At 49.4% G+C, this 25757-nt stretch overlaps 1 pseudogene; it reads left to right on the top strand.

Annotated features, from left to right (window-relative positions):
- The window catches only part of LOC130843980 (tubulin polyglutamylase TTLL13-like), a 33032-nt pseudogene extending 10877 nt beyond the window's left edge, over positions 1-22155 (top strand).
- The last annotated feature ends 3602 nt before the right edge of the window (positions 22156-25757 follow it).

Raw genomic sequence — 25757 nt, 5'->3', positions numbered from 1 at the left:
TCTAACCAATGGTTTACCTCTGTGATTCCCAATTTCATAGTGAGGTGACCCAGGGCCCTGCAGCAAACTCCCAAGAGCACCGCTGAATATTTAAAAGTTTTCAAAGTGACCACAGCAACATCTGCCAGGCTGGACGTGATGAAGTTGTTTGGAACTAACTGCCTGTTAATGGAAGTACCAGGTATTTCTTGTAGCCCAGGGGCACTGCACAGCATCACTGAGGCAGTAAGGGCACCTTGAACCAAGAAAGTCTGGCAACCCATTATGGGTTTGGTGTGGAGACAGCACGTAGGTAACGTGATGGGTGCTTGGCAAGGTGCCACTCCCAGATGTCTCTGCTCCATTTCCCCTGCTCCGCCTTGGCACTGGCCAGCTCCTTTGCACTTGCCATGGCTGATTTCTTTCTGTGAAGTTGTTGTATCCCTGGTGTGAACTGGATCTTTTTTTTTCTTTTAAAGAACTTTTATTGAGATACAATTAACATACAATAAACTGCATATATTTAGAGTGTGCAATTTGGTTTTTTTTTCTTATTAGTAATGTATATATGGCAATCCCAATCTCCTAATTCACTCCCCCCAACCCTCCTGAACTTGATCTTGATTCACAGTCCCCACTTGGAGTTCAGCCCCAGGGGCAGCCAGGACTCCTGCCTTTGGGGCTAAGAAAGAGACAGGTAGCTCAATGACTGTGGCAAGGCCCCTTTGGGTCCTTGGGGCAGCCTCCCCACAGGGACACACAACAGTTGTCAGAGTCTGCCTTTAGGCCACCTGATAACAATGCCTAAACCCCCTCCCTCATCCCTTTCTTCTTCCAGTACAATCTCAGCTGACCCCCCCCATCCCCTTCCCATCAGCTTTTCCCTGCAGGCCCTGAAGTGTCCTGCCCACCTCTGTGCCCCTCTACAGACTGTGGGTCCTGCTGGCCCCTGGCTTCACTCAGCAGTCGCCTTCAACTGCCAACGAAATGTTTGCTCCCCAAAATTCTGAGCGGTTGCTGTTCCTGGCTGTGCAGTGGGGAGATTCTCAGGCTGCAGGCACAAGGTGCAGACCGTTGTGAAAGACCCAGCAGCTAGCACAATGGAAATGTGCCAGGCGCGTGGGGAATCCACGCAGTCACTTCATTCCCAGCATGGGGTCTGGGCGATCACGGCTGCATGGGAGACCCTGGTCACTGCCTGGTTGTTCCCCAGGGGCTCTCCCTGCCTCCGCTGAGGAAACACTTGATGTGGGGGCCTTGGCAGGCCCAGCAGAGCTTAGTGGCTGGGGGGCTTGGGCTCGGCTCCCGCCCCCGGGCTGTGCCTGTGTGTTGCCAGGGCTCTTGCATCTTTCTAGGTGGGTGAGGAGGGCACGCAGCCCGCAGAGATGGGGGTGGGGGCTGCATGAAGATGTGTGTGCAGGACGTGGTCATCCTCTCCCCTCCTCACAGCTACAGGGAGAGGAGACCGGCTGTCCCCAAGGTGGCGGTGTCCACTCCTCGCCATCCCCCTCCCGGGACCCTGGCTCTCCAGGCTGCTGTGCTCTGTTGTCAGCAAGGGTGTGCAGGGGTTTGGGGATGGGGACTGGGAGGGGGCTGGAGAACAGGCCACCCCTGCCTTGACACTCCCAGACTCCTCTGTGTCAGCCCCAAGAGGACATTTTGGAGACGGAAAGAGGCCCTGGTCTTTTCCATTTCTTGAGTACCTTGACTATTTGAAAAGAAAAAAGAAAAATACCAAAAACTAGTACAGAAACATGTAGATGGTATATTTTATTTAAACGTTTACTAAATAAATGCCTTTTAACACTGGTTCAAATACAATGGCTGGGTAGACCTTCACTTGGAGACAAGGTCCACTGCCTATGGTTTGAGGCCTTTTGTGAATGAGCCCTCCTGGCGCTCTGCTCCCCTTCACACCTCGTGGAGGTTTGGGCCCCTCTGGGGGGGTCTCCTGCTGGAGGGATCAGGGCCCTGTCCTCCTGGTGGATCCAGGCCTTCAGAGCAACGCTGTGCGCCTGGGTGGGGGAGGGGAGCCCTCAGGCTGGCCTGGCCTGGCCTGACCCGCGGCCGGGAGGGTCTCCTTGCTGGGCTGGGGTGAGCAGCAAGGGACACACCCGGGTGGGGCCTGGGATGCGGGGCCCCTGCTCAGGGTGGGGGCCCATCACTGGGCAAAGACACCTCTACATACAGCTTCCCCTTGGGCCTGAGATGCTTTCGGACCTAAGCAAAAGCTCTACGGCCAGGGCCAACTTTCTGCTGGTTTCCTTCTGGGATGGTAGCAGCCCTTGGTCCACCTTAGGACATGCCTGGGCTGGCCAGACGTCGTGTCGAGAGCTGAAGATGCAGTGATTATTCACAGTGGCTGTCCCAGGGGCCCGGCAGCCGACTTGGGAGGAAAGCACAAGTGTGTGAGTCACGTCCACTTAACGGGGTGAGTGCTGTGCTCCCATTGTGACAGATAGGGTCACAGAGGAGGGCCACCCAGCAGGGGCTGAGTTCCTGAGTAGTCTCCAGAGCAGAGGGAGCCTGAGCTGAACCCTGATGAAGACAGGACTCAGCCAGGCCAGGGGTACTTGCGAGAGAATCCAAGGCTCCCAGGGACCGGGGGGAGGGGGGGAAGGACACCCTGGCTTGGGCAAAGGCACCGAGGTGTGACAGATCAAGGGTGGGATTAGTATCCAGGAAACTAGTGGGAGGTGGGTGCGGAGAGGGAGCAGCCAGGGAGAGCTGTTATCCCGTAGAAACCGGTGAGCAGCAGAGCTGCGAGGGGTCAGACGGGGCCTTTTGGATGGAACTGGGGTCGGGGCCTTTTGGATGGAACTGGGGCTCCAGTCTGCAAAGAACAGACTAAGTGGGGCCAAGAAGCCACTGCAGTGGACCTGGTAGGAGATGAAGCCCCAGATGAGGGGGACCGGGGACAAGGGCTTGAGTGGAGAGGATGGGAGCTGGCTTGCCTAGGGGTGGTCCCAGGTAGATGCAGCGAGTGAGAAAGGAAGCGAGTTGGGAGGTGGGGGTGAGGATGACAAGGTCTCTTGTGGCCTGGGGGGAAACAGAAGGGAGGGGTCTGTCGTTCTGGGTGGGGCTGTTGGACATCAGCTTCTGTAATAAGAGCCAACTTGAGAGATGCAGCCCAGGGAGGGTGAGGGGGAGTGGTGGGCAAGCAGAGGTCCCTGGGGACAGATGTGTAAGGGACAGGCAGAGGGGGCCAGGGGAGCTGTAGAAGAGCTTGGTGGAGAATCCAGAGAGCATGGTGAGTGGGCTTCCCCCGTGTGCCCACTCCTCCTCCTCTCCCACCAGCCTGGGGAGGGATTCCTTGAGGGCAATGAGCTGAGCTTTTAGGGTTGCTATCCCCTTACCAGAGCCTGACACACAGTAGCCACTAAATTAATGTTTGTTAAATCCACTGAATACAAATACAGCACAGAGGCCAGTAAGAGTGGGGTAGAAAACATCCAGTGGGTTTGGTAATGGGGGCGGGGCCAGACGCTTTCCAGGAAGATGTGGGGCTTGGATAGAGGGAGGGATGGAGGGATGGAGGAGGCTGTATTTCTGGTAGAGCTGGGTAGGGTGGGGGTGAGGAAGTAGAGACAGTGTGTCTCTCTGTTCTTTCTAAAAGTCTGACCAAAACAGGAAGGAGAGAAAGTGCAGGACTCATCGTTGGAACATTTTTTCAAAAATGACAAATTACTTGTATTGCTTTCTTGATCCTGCCCACTCCCACTCCCCAAAACACGATTGCATGTTCCTTGTAGAAGCTAGGAAATAAACATGAGTCAGAGAAAAATAAAAACCACTTGTCATTCCATCCATTAGAAATATCTACTGTTACTTTGGACCCATTTTCCTTCCAGACGTTCTGTTTTTTAGCAGAAATGGTATCACACAGAATATTCTTATTTTGCAGCATATCTTTTTCACTGAACCCTTCTTGAATATCTGTCTCTGTCTGAGCTCCTATTCTTTAAAATGTTCTTTAAAATTTTATCTACCTACCTAATATCGGTGATCGGAATGGTTCAAAATGCAACAGGTATAAAAGAGCATTCAATGGAAAGTTGCCTTTTATTGCCTACCTCCCAGCCATTCAGTTCTCCTTTCTGGCGGCAAATGATATTACCTTACAACATGCAATTTGGTCGTGAGATAATATTCCTCTGAGGGCATGTTCCCAAATTCATTGACATAGCTTCCTGTCTTGGAGAGTTAGGTGCTATTTAATTTTATTTTGCTATTGCACATAAGGTTCTGATGGAAATCTTTCCAGAGAAATCTTTGAACACATACTTACTTTTCTTAGAAAAAGTTTCTAGAAGTGGAATTTCTGGGTTAGAAGTGAGAACCCATTAAAGAAACAAAAGAAAGGCTTTCAAAACCAGATTTTACCTCCAAGGAAAGAAACTGGTGTCAACGGACACTCCCACGGCAAAGCGTGCCAGCCTTCCTATCGGGCCTGGCCCTCTGCCCCACGTCCTCCAACTGTGCCAACTTAGTTCAGGGAGAGATGCTCGTGGGTGCCTCAGATCCTCACTGCGGGTTGCACTGTAGGAGAGACAAATGACACCTTGGGGAACAGTGGGGGACTAAGGGCTGAGAGGCAGCCCACCTGGGCAGAGGAGCAGAGGAGAGCAAGCTGTGGTGGGGCCAGGGGGATGGCTGCATTGTCATCGAATGCCGCCCCCAGGGACAGAGCCTGTCACACTTTCAGAATCTCCTAGGCAGAAGGGAGGGCCTCAGGCCTGGAGAAGCACAGGCACCCCAAGGCGAGGTCCTGGGGCAATTGGTACACACGCTGGCTTTCTGTCTGCTTTGTCTCCTTTAAGCCCATGTGCATCGTTGAAGACCCAGTGCAGCCAATCAATCAATCAATCAAAAAAAAAATAAAAAAAGGGAAGCAATCCTGTGGCTTCTTCAATGACAGCTTCCAGATGTGCTGGGAATGGTTCCTGGAGCAGGGCGGAGGGGGTGGGGAACACTCTTATGGTGAGCTGAGCGAAACCCACCTCTTCCTAGACTTTTCCTCAAGCACAAAGCCTCGGGGGTAAGAGCTTCTACTGGGGAAGAGACGCTTGAGAGGGTTTACACCTGCCCAGCTGAGAGGGGAGGCAGAGGAACGCCAAGAAAGCTGCTCCCCCATTTCATAAATGCTAGGTCTTGCAAAGTTGGAACTGGAGGTAAACCTGGATGTAGGGAGAGGCAAGATCCCGTTGGCATCAACCCCATCAAAATTTCCTGCTTCCACCATGCAACCCCCACAGGGCGGCTGCTCCTCGTTGGATTTTTTTGCACGCTCTAGACACTATTCCATAGACTGTTTACTAGAGATTTTTTTTTCCCTGAAAAACAATTCCCACCTCCCCCGAAAAAAAAAAACAAACAAAAAAGCCCCCAAAACAAGAAAAGGGAAACAAGGTAATTTGGTTTACAGTATGTAGTATTTACTTGCCCTTGGGTTAGGGTTGCTAGAGGTCACCCTGCATTTGCTTTCAATATGACTCCCAGTTTGCGAGGCCAAATGTAACCTCTGACCCCCAGGAGCATCTTCAAGGACTATAAACTACCCTGAAATTCACACCCCAGAGCGCTGGCCTGAGAGCACACTGGGAGTTCCCACCTGCACAGCCCGCCGCCCGCCCCGAACATGGAGTCAGATCTTGCTGCTAGAGTTTGCTAGTTCCCTGCTCATTAATTCTCACTGATTGTTCTTTGCAAGTGGTTGGTTTTGTTTCTTTCTTCCCCAAGGCCTTGTTCTTGTCTGCGGTGTCATTTCCAGAGCTGCATCCAGCTAGATTCTTTCTTGGTGTCTGCATGGGTTCCTTAGGGCTGCTGTAACAAATCGCCACAAACCGAGACTTCAAACAACGGTCTCACAGTTCTGGAGGGTCAGAAGTCAGAAATGAAAGTGTGCGCAGGGTGGGCTCCTGCCGGAGGCTCTGAGGGAGAGTGAGCTCCCTGCGTCTCTCCTGGCTTCCTCTGATGGCTGACAATCCTTGGTGCTCCCTGGTGTGTAGACGCATCTCCCCAGTCTCCACCTGTGGCTTCACATGGTGTGCTCCTCTCTGTGTGTGTCTTTGTCTAGCTTCATATAAGGACACTGGTCATTGGATGCAGGGCCCACCCTAATCTACTATGACCTCACCTTAACTAATTACATTTGCAAAGACCCTATTTCCAAATAAGGTCACATCTTGTGGTTCTGGGGGGACATGAGTTTTGGGGGGACTCCATTCAACCCACTGCAGTCTCTCTGCCTTCAGACACTTCCATCCACCAATCCATCCTGTATCCCTTGTCCAAGCCATTTTTCTCAAACCATGCTTAGCAGGAGTACCTTACCCTCGCTCTAAAACCCTTCGCTGATTTCCCACTGCGAACAGGATAAAGTCCTATCTCTTTAGCTCAGCTTTAGAAAACTCACCACAGTCAAGTCCCAGAAATATTTTTCAGATTCCATTTCTCCAGTTCTCCTGCTCACACCCTCCAATCACACTGGAAAGGTTGTCGTTGAACATGCTGGACGTGCTCTTGTCTCCTGCCCAGTCCTCTGTCCCTTGCCTAGATGCTCTCCTTCTCAAACACCCTTGTCACATCATACCTCTCCTCTCTCGGGACACTTGCAGCCAGCCAAGGTCGACTCCCCACTCTTCACCTCTTCTCAGTCTGCAGTGATGCTATCCCCAGCTGGAATCGAATTCTTACCCAAGGATGAGCCTTGGGGGATCATGTGGCATCACGGGAAATGATGGTGGATCGCGCGGTTGGTGCGAGCGTTCAAAGGGGTTGGTTTAGACCCAAAGTGACCCAAGCTGTCATGTTTCAATGCAGTAACTGAATCACCCCATACCTACAGCCCTATGATGTCTGGAGCACGCAAAGAGTCCCATGCTGAGATGAAATGAGGGGGAAGGTGGGAATGGTTGCTGCCTCGAGAGTCAAGGGTGGTAGTCTTTCAAAGGAAGCATGAAACGACAGACCTGCTGCAGGAGAAGGGAATGCACAAGGCTGGATGCTGAGGGCCACTGGGCTCTGGGGGAAAGTTGTAATGACCCTCAGTGGGGGGATGGGCTGGGGATTCCCTGTCCCCACTCTCCCTGGTGGACAACTGGTGAGAGAGATGTTGGCAGGTATGGGGACTGGGAGGGAGGTAAAAGAGGAGACGTACAATGCAATGAATGGGATAGACACCTTCCACTCTCAGCTTTAAATAGGTGCTCTGAAAAGTTGGAAGTGACAAGAATGTTTTAATTCCAATGATTGTTATGAGTGTCTTCTGCTAACCCCTCCTAAGTGGCAGTGACTGGCAACTGGCTCTTTAAACTCTCTCCCAAAGCTTTGCATCTATGAGGGACTTGGTTCATCTGGAAGCAGGTTTCCTCTAAACCTTTGCCTCTTGCACTCTTGTCCTCTCTGATTATTCCTCAGTTGCATCAAAGCCCCATAGACATCGCCCTTGGGATGAAGAAGTAGTCGGCCCAGGAGAGAAGAATAGAGGGATAAAGAATTGGGATGAGACGTCTGGGCAGATGCTTAAGGTGTGGGCTCTGGGCTGAGCCCGCTGAATGTGGCGTTCTGTGTTTCAGATAGACCAGGACAAGCTTCCAACATCAAAATCTTTGAAGCCACCTGGATCCCTTCTTGCTGGAATAGGTTTGGCAATGCTCCTTCATGGGGGTAGGTTTAGAAACTCAAGCTAAAGAAACAGCCAAGGAAGAATCCCTGCCTCTTGAACTGTTGATGGACAGCTTGTCATGCTAGCTCTGATCCTTGCCAAGGTGACTCATAGCTCTACCTGCATGGTCTCACCTGGCTGGGTTCAGAAGGTATGTATCTTATTGTAAAAACAGGCAACCCTTGACTCCACTAAAAAAATTACCGTTTCTTAGACATTCCATCCCAAAGGTTTGCCAGTTTTCCTCCTGATAAATTGCCAGTTTGGGTATTTCAGAAGTCAGCATTCAACACCAGAGGAGGAATTTAGTCAAGTTTCCTTTATGGGCAAGTCTCCTGTGCCACGTACTTGTTTGCAGGTCCGAACAGCAATTCTGCTCAGGTTCAAACAAACCAAAAACCAACCACACAAAAAGGAACGATGCAAGTTAGAGTCGGTCCTATCCATCTACATAAAGAATATACGCAAGGTTGAAATGTTTTGAGAAACAGGAAAAGTAGAGGAGACGGGAGGAAAAGGATGCATTGTTCACAATTCTGCTCCTCAGCAGTGGTTTTTCTCTACTGCTGCCTATTTTCCGTCCACCTCTGACAAAAGAGAAGGACAAAGAACATTTGACTCAAAGTAACACATGAAAAGGTCTTTCAGTGGTTCAGTGTCCTGGCTGTGACTCAGAATTGTTCATTAGGTTAAAGAAATAAACAACAAAAACACCTGCCTAGGTAGGCTCCCAAGGCTGAGTCCGGAGCAGAGGTGGTCAATGAATACCGTTCTTCTTGTCATTTGCTGTTTCCACTGAAGGAGACTGGGTTAGTTCAGCTCTAGACTAATTTCGGAAACAGCAAGGGTTTGAGGTAGTTGCTTCCAACTAGACAGTGAATTACTTGAGGGAAAGGATGATGTCCATTTGACTTTACATCTGCAGGAAGCAGCTCAGTACTTGGCACAAAAGAGCACTCTGCTACTTTTTTGTTGTTGTTGCAATGACAGTGGTTTAAAAACAGCAAGACCCCCTGTAAGTGTAGGACATTATACTCCCGTCTTCCTTCAGAGCACATAAATATTTTGATATGAGGTTGCACTAGGATTGGGATTCTGAGTCTTAGCAGTCCTGGTACCTGGGGCTCTGTGACTTACAGAAAGAGGAGACGGAGCCCTGGGCTGGAGGCGATGGGAAACTGTGGTGTGGATGCTAGGTATGGAGAGTGAATTAGCTTCCTACTGCTACTGTAACAAATTACAAGAAGTGGAGTGGGTTAAAGCAGCACAAATTTATTACCTTACAGTTCTGGAGGTCAGAATGTTCAAAATGGGTCCCATTTGGCTAAAATCAAGGTGCTGGGAAGGCTGTGTTCCTTCAGAAGGCTCTAGAAGAGCATTGTTTTCTTGCCTTTTCCCACTCTGGAAGCCGCCCGTATCCTTTGGCTCACGGCCCCTTCCTCCATTTTCAAAGCCAGCATCTTCAAATCTCTCTCTGACTCTGACCTTCCCGCCTCCCTCTTTCCATCACAAGGGCCCTGGAGATTACACTGGGCTCACCTGCTCCTTCAGGATCACATCCCCCACCTCGCCCCCATTTCTAGGTTACCTGAGTAGCAGACTAAATTCCATCCACAAGTTTAATCCCTCTTGCCATGTGACGTAACATATTGACAGGTTCTGGGGAACAGGACATGGACGTCTTTGTCGGGGAAGCAATACTGTGTCTACCACAGAAGGGTGCCTGGGAACTGTGGAGTCTGCTGTCCTCATACTACACTTGAGGAAACTTGGGCTCAGAGAGTTTCTGTGAATTCAACTCCTTTCTCCACAAGAGGGTAAATTCCCTTTGTGGCTGGACCACCTCCACCAAGAACCCTAAGCAAGACTCAGTAGAAGGCCATTGGCTTCCTCTTCCTCTAGGTCTTCCTTCTACACCTGTGTCTCATGGCTTTCCCTCCCCACTTGGTGGGGGGCGGGGGGTGGGGGGAAGATGGGGCGAGGGGTGTCCGGGTCGGGGGCACACCTCCCCCACGTCCAGGCTGAATGGAGAGTGGCCACCATGTTGGGCCAGAGAACGGATTTGATCCTTAAGAAATTTGTGGTTTTGGGGAAAGCACAGGCGCTCAGAAGTGAGCTGCCGGGTGCGCTGTTGAGGCCTCTGAGCTTGCTGACTGGGGGCCCCTGGAGTCAGAATCCTGCAGTTTCTCCCCTAGAAGGCTGTCGAAGGGGAGCTAGAGCAGGAGCCTCCGTTGGCTGGTTCACAAATGGCAGTGAATGTTGCCTGGGCTTCTCAGTCTGGAAATCCTGTTGCACCAGGGCTGCTGGCTCCTGGCAAAAGAGGGTTTCAGCTATCAGGTGTCCTCTGAGGAGACCCTGGTGGTTCTGGTGTCAGAGCCCACGTTGAAGGCAGCACGGGGTCCAACAGGCACAACAGCGTGTCTCCCCATCAAGATCAGAGCCAGAGGAGAAGCCATAGCAGGACGTACTGCATGAGACGTTTCCTTGGAAAGAGCAAACCATGATCTAGGGGCGGAGGCAGGGGAGGGCCAGGGCCTCCTTCCTAAGGGCCCCTCCTTCTACGTCTCTCCATTCCACCAGCGGCTGGCCCTTCACCCCCACCACTGTACCCGCAGCCTGAAACCAATGAGAGCCTGACCTCTGGCCCCGGACACAAGAGCCCAGGACCTTGCTTGGAAAGTGAATTTCTCAGAACTCTGAGGGGAGGCCCGTGGAGGGGAGGCGGCTGGGATGCCCGAGGAAGGCAGCCCTGGTCCCTCCGGGGTGGCGGGCTGGTGTGTCTGCAGAGCACCTGGGGCCCCAGCACGCGCCTGTGTCCCACCTGGACGTGTTGCCTCAGTACAGTACGACAGAGCTCCCCTCCCTCCCCAGCAACGGGTGGGCGACCCCCGGTGGGGTGGGGGGGGGCAGTGAAAGGAGAAGCGGGGTGTCTCCCACCCAGCGAGAGCCCAAGCCGTGTGGCTGGGGGCCTGGAGGAGTTGGGGTCACACGTGAGCTTGCTTGCTATTGAGAAAGCCTTTAGTGAATGTGCCTGACCCACAGCCAGTGTCCCCCAAGAGGCAGTGTGAGATCTGGCGAGGGCGTTTGCAGGAACGTGAGTGTGGATGAAACTGGGGAGAACGTGCTAAAACGGCCGGGGAGGCGGCTGGTTTGGGGGTTGTGGCAGTGGGTTGCAGCGATGGGGGAGGATGGAGCGGAGTATGCTTCCAAGGACACCCAATGTCAAGGAAGAAGGGAGTGGGGGTGGGGCTGCTTGGCAGCCTCAGGGATGCCTCTTTTGGGGAAATGAGCCCTGGATGGGGAGCGATGACCAAGGATGCTCCCTGGGCAGTGAGGGAGGTGCTCTGCCTCCACGGTGGTGCTAAAAGCCTGCCGGCCCCGGGGAGGAGAGTGGTCTAACTTCGTTTACACTGGCAGCCGCAGACAAGAAGACAGAGCACCTGCCTGTCCCAAGGAAGAGTCAGTTCAGAAGCCCAGCAGCCGCCACCCCTGGGGAGGCTCCCTCCTGCCAGGGCCTCCAAGGCTGCGACCCAGGCTCCCAGAGGTGAGACGTGATGTTGCCCATAGCTACTTGGGCTCCAGCGTCTTCTGGGTAGCTACCTGGTGCCTGGACGGGCCCTGGAGTCTCCTGCCAAGAGTTCCTGGGTTGGGAAGGCTCAGAATTAAGATTTCCTTTTAGAAGCCCAGCATTCTGCTGGAAAATAGAAAAGAAAATGACCCACAATGGCCCTTTCTCCTCCTGGGGCTCCTGGCAGCTTGTGAGATGTACAGACTGGAATAAGAGAACCTAGCCAACAAGAGAACCAAGCCCACAGGACTCGGACTCTCTCTGGGTGGGAGACACCCTACTTCTCCCTTCACCCACTCCCACACCCCCACTGGGGGTCGCCTGCCAGTAGCAGACGTGGAGGGGGAACAAGATGTAAGGTCTGTGGGCTGGGTGCAAGGCCACTGGGCAGCCTCTACTGTGGGAAGACATTCTGGAACCTTTCTGAAACCTTGAAAATGTTGAAGTATGTGGGCCGAGCGATGGGATTCAGAATGTCCTGCTTGAGCAGTGGAGGAGCTGAGGGTGCGGGGCGTGGAGACTAATATCACCCTGTTTGGTCCTGAGGGATGGCTGGTTAGCCAAAGACGGGTAAGATTCCTCAGAGGAGGAACAACCTAAGACAGGCACAGCCGCAGAGGGGCCAACAGGGGTGGTGCATAGAACCTTCCTTATATCACCGTGTTTGGCCCTGGAGGATGACTGGTTAGCCAGAGACGGGTAAGATGCCTCAAGGGAGGCACAACCTAAGACAGGCACAGTCGCAGAGGGGCCAACACGGGTGGGGCACAGACCCTTAATCCTTTTGAGAGAGGTCTCCTGCCCCCAGGGCTGTTTTGCTCTCCATGCCCAGCTCAAATCCACACCTGCTCAACTCAGACCCAGGAAGCAAACAAAGATAATTGCCTCAGTCATGTGAGGCCTTTGATTGTTTATGGGAGTAACCTGAGAATGTTAGCCCACGAACTCAATAAAAGCAACCTGGGATGAGTCAGCAGGGCTCTTGATCCGAGAGGTCTTGAGCCCCCCGGTCCCACTTTTCTCTTCAGTCTGTGTCTGTGTCTTCTTCAAGCTTGCGGCACCCGTCACTCACCTCGAGTCGCCGAGCTGGTCTCGGCACTCTACGATCCTCTTCCTGGTGGTGAGAGCTACAGCCCATTGCAAGGAACTCACAGCTTCTGGGTGCTTGGTCTAGAGAAGTTTGCTTTTCTCAGAGGGAGCCTGACAGCCTCTGTGTGTAATTGCCCAGAGTGGAGACTGGATCTTGAGCAGAGAAAGTCCTGCAGGTTCTGGAGCAAGGAGAGCCCCAGGGATGTCCACATAGATGGAGTCCACGTTCATGGGCCCGGCTGAGAAATCCCAGCGGCTGACGTGGCATCATCTAGTTATTTCTGCTTTACTGGAAACCAGGAACTTAGGAGAAATTGGATCCTTTTCTGGAATTTCTATCCTGAAACCACCCGTTAGGTTTTTGTTTTGAACTCAGTTGGCACAAGAGTTTGATAATGGTCAGCAGGTAATGTGTTTGAAAAGCTGGGGTGATGAAACCATCATCATTTTAAAGTTCTGTGACGTATCTAACTGGCTACAGTTCTAGATGAGTTTCAATAGGATTTGTCAATGTTGATAATGTAGCCGTCAGCCTTACCCATAATCTCATGAAATCCATGGATTCATTTAGGAAGTAAAGTGACAGCCACTGGATCCGGTGTTTTTCAATGAAGAGCAGCGCAAAGAAAAAGGCAGTGGAGGGTAGTGGTTAAGAACACAGACTCTGAGGCCTGCTGCCTGGGTTTGGGTTTCCACTTTGCCTCTATGTGGCTTTGGGCAAGCTCCTTAATTTTTCTCTCTCTCAATTTCCTCAACTGTCAAATGGGGATAAACATTTTACTCCATCTGACTCCTAGGGTTAGTGTGAAGATTGAATGAGCTAATAGATGTGAAACATATACAGCAGTGCATGGCATGTACTACAGACTCAAATGTTAGCTGTTATTATTATCTCTTATTTTACTTCAGTTCTTAAAATGTGTATTTCCTTTGTGTGGATTTTGCAATGTGTTTTTGGAGGAAAATTTAGTTCTTCCTTTTTCTGTCCTGACAGCGTGCCCAGGAAATGAGATGGTTTATGTTTTGGGACAGATGATTCTGGAAAGATGTTAGGGACGGTACATGAGAATGGAATCTTCCAGTATCATTAATCTATACCCAGCATTAAGCCCTGTGCCCTTTACAACAGCGTGGGCTTGGTAAATGGTTGATGAATAATTTCCATACACTCATTAAATTATTTTTGGTTATTTCCAGGTCCAGAGCCCAGGAATATGTTGTTGGAAAGCAGCCAGCATGGAGATTCCACAGTGTCCTTCCCTCTAGCAGTCTAATACTCTCTGGGGCTGGGAAGTGGACATAAAAAATAAATAAATAAAATCAAGACTGTAAAGCTGCAATGGATTTTCTGTTTCTTTGAAGACTCTCTTCACGTCCTCTCTGGTGGAGGCCCACCTGCTTTGCTGTCAGCACTGAAGTACGTGGCGGCATCCACACCAGCCTGGGGTCTGTGCCTCCTTGGCCAGCCTTGAGATTTCAGTTGAGACACTTGATGTCTTCTCAAAGGAGAAGAAGAAAAAATGTCACAGCCATCTCACTGGCTATGTCTTCAATTGATCTGGAAAATGTTTTGAAAATATGAAAAGTGGCAAATTGGCCTCCGTGATACACAGTACTTGATGGTCACACATTCTAAAAGTTAAAATCTCAATGAACAAAGCAATCCCGAGTGTTTGATTGATACATCCTAAACGTTTTCCTGCGATCCTAAGGGGAGGGGGTGTTATCATAACAAGCAAGGAGCCTGTCCTTTACAGAGAGCTTTTATCTGCACCTAGCAACTCCTTGTATCTCGCCCCATGAGAGAGGTAGGTGCCTGGGATGGAGCAGACAGTCCTCAAGTTCCAACCCCCAGACTCAACCTGTCCGGCTCCCTCCTTTTCCCCTCTCCCTGCTCCCCACAACCCACCTTGGGTACCAGGTGCTCCTTTGAGTGGAGGGGGTGTCAGAGGTACAGAAAGTACAGTTCCTGAGCCTTTGAAAGCAGGAGGGAGAGGATGACCTTAGGGTCCTTTTCAAAAATCCCAAGGGCCAGTTCTGTCATGGGATCCTTCTCCCTGGCTTAATATCCAAGGGGCTCCCCAGCAACGATTGATCCAATTGATCCTCCTCAGTGTAGGAAAGATAGTCTTGTTACCAAGTCCAAGCTCGCTCTGCTTGCTGGAAGACAGGCCAATCAATCAGAGACGAGGTGTTGAGGCAAGGAATACTTTATTCACAAAGCCGGCAAACCGAGAAGATGGCAGACTAGTGTCTCCTAAAAAAAAACATTACTGGGGTCTGGATGCCAGTTTGTCTTATAGACTCAGAGAGGGAGAGGCTGTGAGGAAGTAAAGTGAAAGGGCCATCAGTCTTGCGGAAGATCTCTGGAAACAACCAGCCTCTGTGAGGGGATGTGTTAATTTCTGCCATTCACACAGGTGGGCAGGGCAGATTGTCTGCCTGTGAGCTCAACAGAGGCTCTTTAGTTTAACCTTCAGGCAGAGGGACAGTGTTCCCTGAGGCAGGTAATCACGTATGATTATAATAACAAAAGCAACAAAAAGCAAAGGTTAAAGTCAAAGAAACAGATCTAATGTGGAGTCCAACCTAGCTCTTCCAAGTTATACTTCCAGCAAGTCTTTCTGCAAACCTACCTTTGTGCAAGGACTTGGCTTTTCCATCTTCTCCAAGGACACTGTTTGGTTTCTCTTTGCATCTTCTCTCTTACAACTGGGCCCCGAGGGCGGGGAGTGAACACCAACTGGGCGAAGTTGAGTAGTGGTAAAGATGCACTGACAAATATTCTTAAGTCCAGGATGTCCGTTGCACGTTCTCCCTGCTGAAGCTGTTCTGAAGTGTTGGCTGCATCCTGGTTCCAGGACCAGCAAAGCTGAGGCACATATGCAGGGAGATTGTTTATCCCCTACCATGAAGTGGTAAGTGGCCTGGGGGCAGGGGAGGCGGAGGCGGAGGCGGATTAGAGCTAAGATCTCTTCACCTCAGGCCCTGATGTCCAAAACTAATGCCTTCTAGGGGCAATGTTGTGGTGCCTTGAGCTTTTCGTCTTTCTCCAGGGTTCCTTTAAAAGTAAATTTAACGATTAAATTGTTTGAAAAAGCAGTTCTCCAGACTTCCCTAGGAGTTTTCTTAACATGCCTGAAATGATCCAGAAGTCTCTGGAGTCCTCAGTCTACAGGCACCCTCTGATTAGACCTACCTTTCCTGAGGCAGCGATGTTCAAAATAATAGAGGATTTCTTACCTTGTTCTGTTGTGTTGTGACTTAGTTACTAATTTCCATAGTTTTATTGTCTACTCTTCAAATGCATTGTTGGTTATATTATTAATTTACACTATATCATGTTATTTTAATATTTTAATATAAATTTAATATTTTATATTAATTTAATATATATTAGTTTAATACATTTCTGTGCGTTGAACTTGGAAACTTACCACAGCCAATTGCATTATTTTTTTTTAATTTTTTATTTTATATTGGAGTTGTCGACTTAAAAAAAAGTTGCACATGACAGTTGCGAGTTGAGTTTATTGGGGACAAAATGAGGACCGCAGCCCGGGAGACAGCATCTCAGATAGTTCTGAGAAACTGTCCCAAAGAGGCAAGAAGGAAGATTAACATATATGTATTCTTGGTAAAGGAGTGTTGCACAAATCGATCCCACGAGAAAGCAAGCACCACACTCAGAGAGTTGGAGAATTCAGGTTTACTGAGCCAGCAGACCCAGACAAGCCAACGCTCCAAAATCCTGGGCCCCGTTCTAGGTGAATTCTCTCCTTATATAGGTTAAAACACATAGCTACAATTGGCATTAGTTGCTTGGCTACAGTTGGCATTAATTGATTGGATTAATAGATTGGCTACTCAATCTCCATAGGTTACAGGTGATTACAGAGCACGGGCGTTACTAGGGGTTACACGCAAAGGGTTTTCAAACAAAGGCGAGCAGGCATAAAGCTATGAACTCCAAATTTTTCCACATCAGGAGGAGTGTATGTAATCAAATACATTTTTTTTTTTTGGTAGGGGCTTTCTGCTCGTCACGAGGAGCAGACATCACCGTGCAGGGATTTAGTGCTTTTCTAGATATGAGGGGATGCAAGGGTTGGGCTCATAAAATCAGCTCCTGAAGACATCTAACCACCTGAAGACCTGTTCCACCCATTTTCCAAAGCCCAGAGTGCCTCATTCCCGATCTCCAGCCTGAATTCCCTTCAGGGGATGTGGAAGGTCAGCAGCTACAGCAGCACAAAGTGATTTAATTCTTGCACAGGCAGATGGCACGTTCGAATTTATAGTTGACGGGGCCCCCTCATGGTCATAAATTCGACCATGCTTTGGGAGGCATTTCATCCCACGGTGCTAGGAAGGCTCATTCCCAGGTCTGAGGAAGATTTTGCCAATAGGCCACACTCAATGTGCCAGTACTGGGCTAGGTCTCTGTAATAAAAGTCAAAGTTCTCTGGACCACCTGTATTCCTAAGCTGTTATGGTCCAGGAGAAATTCCCTCTTGTTGCATCTTCCCATATCCAGAGTTACACTATTACAGTCATTGGTCACACACAGAACGATATATTTGATCAATTGCTTCAAGTAACCTAGTCATCATTATTTTTGTTGGCGGTTCAGTCACACATTTAGTAATACAAGAAACAATAATCTTGAAAAACAGGCAAAATACAAATAATATAGCTAGTAACGTCAATAGAGTTACAAGTAAATACTTAAGCCACGAGCTTCTCACACCAAATCAGTTTTTGGAAGAGCTCACCAAGACTTGGGAGTGGTCACTTAAGACAGAAATCTAATTTTTCATAGGCTTCATTAAATGTGTTACATTAGAGGATTTATCAGGTGTGAAAACACAGCATTCAGTTTGAATTATGGCACAAGTGTCTCCCTGAGATGCTGTAAGGATGTCGAGGGCCATGTGGTTTTATAGCACCGCTTTTCTCATCAGAGACCTCAGAATTCAATAGGCTAATAGTCTGGTTACTATCATTTTAAAGCCTGTTGAGTGAATTTTGTCAAGGCTTCAGAATGGCTGACTAGAAGGCACAAAATAGCTGTTAAATGGTCATACCAGCAGAATATACATCTCTTGACCCATCAGCTCGTGCCAGTCATCTCTAATTTGTTACATATATGACCCTGAGTCCATGGGAATCCTAGGGTACATCTTCCTACCCATCCCAGTGGAAGCCAAGGCAATACATTAGTACCACAAATCCAATGAGGTCCAGTAGGTGCAACCCAGTGAATCTCTGGTCATCTGACTCAGTCAGTTCCACACCAATCACTGTCTCTAAGAATAATAACATGTAGGCATTGTTCATAAGGCACCCAGCCTAATTTCCTGATGTTACTGGGCTGATTAGTATGACTTAATCGTTCCCAACATAGGAGTATTTTTAAACTTAAATGATTATAACCTGGTGTTAACCACATAAATCCATCCCATAATTGTGGGAAGTTTCCCTTTAGTAGACGAGAGTACGTAACAGTTGTTTGAGACTTAGAGCTGTCATTCTGATTGAGCCTGAGTGACCTTAAAAGAAAATTTGAATTTATGGCCAGGGTCAGAGCAGGTATTATTCATTAGTCAGGTGAGGGGATCTGCCGAACAGGACTATAATTTTTTTTCTCTTTTTCTAGAGTCATTTTCCTAAGGGCCATCCAATTAGAGCCCTAGAGGGGAGAAATCCACCAAGGCAACCCAAAAGTACTTGTCATAGGTAATTGGCCACAAACCCAACAATTGGATTGATTTTTAAAATTAGCATAAGATTGGGCTTCCTAGGTGGTGCAGTGGTTGAGAATCCGCCTGCCAATGCAGGGGACACGGGTTTGATCCCTGCTCCAGGAAGATCCCACATGCCGCCAAGCAACTAAGCCCGTGCGCCACAACTACTGAGCCTGCGCTCTAGAGCCCGTGAGCCACAACTACTGAGCCCATGTGCTGCAACTACCGAAGCGCACTCACCTAGAGCCCGTGCTCCGCAACAAGAGAGGCCACAGCAATGAGAAGCCCGCACACCGCAACAAAGAGTAGCTCCTGCTCGCTGCAACTAGAGAAAGCCCATGTGCAGCAACGAAGACCCAACACAGCCAATCAATCAGTCAATCAATCAATAAAAAAAAATGAACTTGAGTACAGTGAGGATTATTCCTGTAATGGCATCACTTCACCACTTACATTGTGATATGCAGGCCAGTGTGTGTGTGTTTTGCCATGACACCCTGACGACCCGGCGCACAGTTGGCACTCAAGTGTCTGTGTGAATGAAGGTGAAGTGTAACTGTAAATACCCCAGGTATTCCCACGAGACTGGACAGTGCACATGACCGTTAGGAATCATGTCTTTCAATGCGGAAAAAAGGTTGAAAACTACTGAAGTTAATAAAAGTACAATCATAGAACCAGTAGGATACTAGGCAGCCATTTAAAAATGCTGTATAATCCCATTTTCATCTAAAACAAAGAAGGAAGGAAAGGAAGGAATAAAGAACAAGGTAAAGTGTGGCAAAGCCAGGGTTCAAACTCAGTAAGTCCTGCCCTAGAGTTCATCCTCATAGCCAATATGCCAGTTTCATGGTAAGATGAGGTTTTTATCTTCTTTTTGTTCTTGTAAATTTTCTGTAATTAACTACTGTATAGAGTAGTAATTAAATACTACTCTGTAATTAGAAACCCAAAAGACTATAACTTGGAGTGCTAGTTTACAAGTGGACGCCATTGCACTTAAGATGAAAACCATGTTTCTGAAAGGCAAGCCTGTTCTCATGGCTACACACAGGTGAGACTGGCCACGTGGGCGGGGCCCGAAAGGCCATGAAGCTGGCAGGAGGCTCTCAAAGCCTCAGCCAGCCTTCCTCTCCCTACTGAACGTTCTCTCAGTCCTCCCTTGACTCACCCTGAGCTTGGTTTCCACAGACAAGAACCAAATGAGTCCGTCCATGCAGCAATGCTGGTCCAGGACCCCTATGAGGACTCCCACCTGGGGGGACACCTGCGCATCTACCCTGGGCCTGACACCGAGACGTACGCGCCCTTCTTCAAGCACAATGTGTCCCTCTTTCGGGAGACTGCTGCCTCCCAGGCCAGAAAAGAGTGTGCCAGGTACTTAGCCCTACATCCTCCTCTGTCCGCCTGTGTGGGGGCAAAGCCTGAAGCTGACTTGCTCCTCAACAGGGTGCAGAGGAAGCCAGACACTCCAGGAAAGAGGAAGGGAGTTATAAATTCTATCAGACTCTTTCTTTAAACATTTTTTAATTTATTTTTACTGAAGTATAGTTGAATTACAAAGCTGAGATTCCCTCCCACCTGTTTTGTTTGTTTTTTGGCTGCAGCATGCGGCTTGTGGGACCTTCCCCGACCAGGGATTGAAGCCAGGCCTGCGGCAGTGAAAGCACTAAGTCCTAACCCCTGACCACCAGGGAATTCCCTCTATCAGACTCCTAATGATTCTTTTAGTAGGTTTCCCCATCTTCCCATGCCTTCCTCTCCCATCAGTCCCCAAACAGATCAATTTCCTACTCTTCCCCCATCCCCATTTCCCCGCACCCCCTTTCTCCCGAATACAATTTCTCCGGTATCTGAAGCTGCTGTGTCTTGTCAGGCAGAAACTAGAAGAGATCCACCTTAAGCAGCAACAGCAGGAGACCTCAGGCAATAAGAGGTGAAAGGAAACCAAGGACCAGAACCAGGGTGTATCAGCAGGGGAGAAGAGCCAATCTAGGGCCCGGCTCCACGGCCTTTCCACCCACATGGCTTACAGGAACCGGAAGCAGGAGAAAGAGGTGTCAGGGGTTTTGCAGCTCTTGCTTTTCTGCAGGAAAGCGGGTTGGGACTCCTAGAGAAGGGAGTCTGTGCTGTCCCCTCCTCCTCTTGTGTGAGAGATGAGCTCCTCCTCAGTAGATGGAACCTGACCCTTTGGAACAGGAGGTAAGAAAGCAGATAGCAAAGGGAACCTTCCACCATGCTCAGGGAAGGGACGGAGGGAGAGTGGGCAGGCGTCTTGCAGCCATCCTCGTTGATGGCTGGGGACTCATCCTTGGAGATCCTGCGTTCATCACTCATGTACCTTGTCGCTGCTACCAGTACACCTGGACACTATGCAGCCGCAAGAAATTGTGGAAGAGGAGGAGCTGGAGCAGACAAAGGCCCTGCTACAAAGGGAAAATCTCTTCCAAAGTCTGGGTATCGTAGAGCAGCTCACCTGCATGCTGCACCCCAGCCACCGGGGCCAGAAAACACTGCATGAGTATCAGCTGAGGGTCCCTGCACAGCCTCTCCCAGAAAAAGGGCTGTAGCGGCACGTGGTGGTGGCCACAGCCGAGGAGGCTAACGTGATGGTGTCTGGCAGTGGAGCCTGGAAAAGCCGTGTACGCTGGGCCTTGGGAACGGGTCCGTTGTTTCCTTTTGCAACTGTTCCGAGGCTCCCTTGTTTCTACTCATGATATCCAGCCAAGTGCCGTCTCACAAGAGACTTGTTCTCTATCTTCCTGCCCTGCAATCACCCCAAACTCATGACTGGCAACTAACAAGGCCACCACCCTCAGTGGCTTCTATGTAACCTCTCCCTAGCTCTGCCAGTGCCGTGGCTCTCACTGGAGATGAGGAAACGGTCTTGGGCCAACAAAGCAGCTGCCGAATTCACTATTCCCTGGGCTAGTAGCAAACCTGTTGCGTCCTCTGTTTTTGTTGAATCCCAGAGGAGTAACTGGTTAACTAGTGGCCACAGCCTAGAAGCGATTTTCCTTATCTCTTTCTTCCACCACACCATGCAGCCTCACAAGAAATGTGGTAAGGGGCTGCTCTTCTCCCCTAGCCTAGATTTCACCAGGATGGGCTGGGCAGTCAAGAACTGCAATCTCTGAGTCCGGTGCCATTGGTCCTCCCGAGAAGGGCCGCCAAAGAGCAGGGTCCTCATTTCCTGCATCCAGTTCGGCCCCATGAATCGATCCCCAGGATCTCAGGGCCACTGCCAAGCATGAGTGCTGCCCTTCCACGTCATTCCTGGTGCCATCTGCAGCCCAAGCATGTCGCCTGGATAAGAGATCCAGCAGCCATCGGCCCCTGCTCATTGTCAGCGAAGACACCTGGAAGGCGCTATTTTGCCAGCGCCAGCGTCAGGCTCACTAGCCGTAAGAATGCAAAACTAGCTTTGGCCGCTCCGACGTGTGTAAAGTCCCGCTAGCAAATATTACAGCTGGAATGCTCCCCAGATATTATATGGCACTTCCAGCTGCATGGGAAATGGGGGAGGTAGTGGACTCATTTATTTACCTCCTTCTATGCACGAGACCCTGGTGATAGACATGGCAGAAATGCAGTCCCAGCATTCAACAGACGTGACAGGGATATGGACACGTAAACACACCAGTTACAATACAGTGTGGTAAAGACGCTGGAGGGAAGCACGGGATGCCATTCCTCTGTGCTGGTAACTGGGCAACCGTTGGGAAAGGTGAGCAAATCTCCTCTGTGAATGCAAACTCAGGGGGACCCATGTTTCCACTGCAGAAGGCCAAGCCAGCAGAAGGCTAGGAGCCATAGACCGAGCCCTGGCAGGACCAGTGCCCCCCTCTTTAACCCCAAGCCAGGGCTCTCTTCTGCAACGGGAAAGAGTGGTAAGTGGCTCGTGGACTGAATGCACCTCGCCCTCCATGCTAGACCCTGAACACGTGATACGGAGCAGGGTCCCGTGGGGCTCCTGGGCACAAAGCCTTTCTGTGTCCCCTATTTCTTTGATTATAGGAAAACAGCCTTCATTCAGCCTCCATGACCTTCCCTGAGTTCCAGTGGGCAGATTCAAGCAGCGGTTAATTAGTGAAGGGAGGGGATGCAGGAGACCTGGGAGAAGCAGTCAAGAGCAGCCTTGGGGCAGGTCCTGTTTCCCCAGCAACAGTACACACAATATCTTTGAGCTATTTTGCAGAAGTCAAAACTCCCTCCAGGTGTGAGAAGTTAATGATTAATGAGGGTATGCTGCCCACAAGCATGTAGACCCCAGACCAGTAGGACCTGAAGGCTGATGATGCTGACTTCTACTTAACTCACCACCAGCCCATCAGAAGAATGCAGGACTGTCATTGCCTTGATCCTTTTTGTGTACCCCTGACCCCTTTATACAGCCCCAACTATAAGACCTCTCCCTATTCCCCAGAGGGGGGCGTAGTTCTTGAGGCGTGAGCCTACTGTGTTCCCCCTTTGCCTGGCAAAGTAATAAAGCTATTCCTTTCTACGCCTCCAAAGCTCTGTCTCTGTATTCCTATTCGGCATTGGTGAACAGAGGCCAGGTTTTTCTCTGCGACACACAGAGCCGCCGAGGCCGGGCATCTCACCCTCTGCCCTGCCTCTACACCCCTGCTGCAGCACACCCCTGCACTCCTCAAAATCAGGCATGAGACGTAAATGCAGGAGGAAAGCCCAGCACTCAAGCCCTCCTGGAGAACCCCCTCAGCTTTCCAGAGGAGCAAAGTCTTCAATCTTTGCTACCTCAGACTGCCACCAAGCTTGTTTGAAGAGCCCTGGCCAGGAACCCTGTTTGCATAAGGCAAAACACAAAGACACCAAGAATTCCTCAGTGCCCTACGATTATTTTCAGACGGGTAAAGACTAAAAGATGAAGAGGAGCCACGGCCGGCCATGTGCTCATCTCCGTCCTTCAAACCTCCGCCTGGATTTACCACTAATGATGAGTCTGCACCCTGCGTGCGGCCTGGGGCTGGAGGTCATGCTGGCGACACGGGGTCCCCTTCCCAGAGGAGCCGAGTTCTCATAGCTGGGGTCTGTCGCCATCAGAGAACCGCCAAGGGGACGGCCTTCCTGCCGCTGTGGTGGAGACAGGCCAGCCTGGGCAGCCCTTGGGGCAGAAGGGCGGCTCTTGGCAACTGAACTCGTCTTTGTATTAAAATTTACGCCCTTTTGCAGGAGCGTCCTCTACCTCATTCCAGCCCCCGAGTTTCAGGGAAGCCCTCTCTGCAATTAGAACCTGCAAGGGTAGGCTGTGGAGCGGATGAAGTCCAGAAGTCACGCCCTCTGCCCGAAGCGGGGAAGACACCCAGCACCCCAGCTTCCTGCCCAGAGATCTGGTGTCACTGGGCTGCGTTCCCTTGAGGGAGGGGGGCATGGCTGGAACTTTGCAGCTGCTACGCCCTTTACTTTACATTGCTTTCCATTCTCATCTTTGTATCTTTCTCTATTTTTCTTATTCTCATGTATAATTGACATAAAGCAGGACTCTGATCATCTCACATGTGACCGGTTTCCCCTCTTCCGCAGGCCCAGCCTTCCTGCCTGCTCACAGGAGCGTCCACCCCTCCATCCAGGGAGCATCCATGTCCTCAACCTCACATACAGCCTTCAGCACACTTCACATGCTCTCACATCATATTTAGACATGTGTGTACATATATGTACACATGTTGGTAGGGTGTATCTGTGGATTTTTTCCCGATTTTATAGACATGAGACCGTGTCATTCCCACTGTGTCTTGCTTTTCTACCACCCCCAACGGATGCAGCTGCTCCTCTCCAGGGGGCCTTAGTCCTCTGCATCCCTTTCACTTATCTCCTTACCTCCCGGCTCTGTGGGCATTCAGACTGACCACCCTTGGATCCTCACCTGTGAGTGTCAGACCCTGGGGGACCACAGGATTATGACAAAGGGTCCTGGGATCCATGTGCCCACCGTGCTCTAGAGCAGGAGGTCGGCAAGCTTTCTTGGAAACTTTTAAAAAAATATGACAAAGAATATCTTTTTCATTTCCGGTATCTAGAATATAAAAAGAAATGCGACAACTTAATAATAAATAGACAAACAACCCAATTACAAATAGTCCAAACTTCCTAAAATGTTCTAGTGTATCTTACTGATTTAAATGTGAAAATTTTTTGTTATCTTTAGATATCATAGAATTGTAATTTAAAATTTTTAATTTGGTATTTTACCCTCTATACAATTTTAAGTCTTGTTCCAGGGGTTCTGGGTTATGAGAATGGCTACTGTTTTACACAAATGAGAATCAATGCAAGGACAAATGATTTCGATGCACTAAATTGACCTAATGAGTAACTGTGTGCTTTTGGAAAAGTGAATAACTTGTGCCAATCAATAGTTACTGCCAAATTGGAAAAATGAGTTAATAAAAGAAATAAATCATTCGTTCAAATGGCATAGTTTGACTGCAAAATATAGGCTGAAATATTTTGCAAAGGCAGGTATGTGAGTGGTAGATAAACATGTGAAAAAGTGCTCACTCGTTATGAGTGAGGAAAATGCAAGGTATAACTCCCATGAGATTTTATTATACACCTGAAATATATACAATTATCATTTTTTAAAAAGCAATGAGCAATAAGGAAGGAAAAAGGACTCAGTGCCAAGTTGCAAGGATCTTAATTGTCACATAGAGAAGTTTAATATTTTCCTTTAAAAAAATATTTGAGATTTTTGAGAAGGGTAATGATGTGACTTTAAAAATAAAGTTTCAGGAGGAGTACTCCGACATGTTCATAGAGTGGCTAATTTAATTAAAATCATATAACATGAAAAAATCTAATAAAAAGCACAGTAGAAGGTTAGTATTAAAGTCATTAAAAATACTGAAGATATAATGTAATAAGCTAATCTGATTGTCCAACTGACATGTTTAAAAGGTTGGGACCAGGGGACTTCCTTGGTGTTCCAGTGGTTAAGAATCTGTCTTCCAATGCAGGGGACAAGGGTTCGAGCTCTGGTCAGGGGACTAAGATCCCACAAGCCATGGGGCAACTGAGCCCACGTGCTCAACTATTGAGCACATGAGCCACAACTAGAGAGAAGCCCGTGTGCTGCAATGAAAAGCCGGCGTGCCCCATGAAAGATCCCAGGTGCCACCACTGAGAACTGACACAGCCGAAAATACAATTAAGTAATTTAAAGTTGGGAACAAACTTATCTTGCAGAATCTCCAGGAGTTTGTTCCATAGTTTAAATATTTTTACAGGACCTTCCCCTTAATAACGTTTGTACTTTGTCTGCAGCAACAGTTGTTGACAATTAGCTCCCACTTTATCACAAAACAAAAGACAATTATTTAACGTATCAGTCCTTTTGTAATTCACACTTTTTACCTCTTCACTAAGTCCTCTGTTTAGTTTTCCTAACTTTATTTGTTGATTTATTGGCAAGATATTCTGGATGAAGGAGGCAGTGCTCTGATTCACTGGCCCAGCCTCCTTCATGTGGGTCATGACTTTTCCTGTCTCTGCAGCTGTGCCATCAGAACACACTCCTATCCAGGCCACACTGGCGGACCCTGATCATACTGTGGGATCTTTGGACAATGTCAAGCTGCTATGAAAGTTTCTCAACGCTCCCTCTCACTCTCTGTGCTTAATCTCATTGAGGACCAGGCACAGCTGCCACCAGCGCTAATCCGCAGACCACCCTGTGAGCAGCACT

Source organism: Hippopotamus amphibius, chromosome 2, assembly GCF_030028045.1.
Source record: "Hippopotamus amphibius kiboko isolate mHipAmp2 chromosome 2, mHipAmp2.hap2, whole genome shotgun sequence".
NCBI classification, from domain to species: Eukaryota; Metazoa; Chordata; class Mammalia; order Artiodactyla; family Hippopotamidae; genus Hippopotamus; species Hippopotamus amphibius.
Note: the sequence above shows the minus strand (reverse complement) of the source record. Positions and strands in the feature narration are given on the sequence as shown.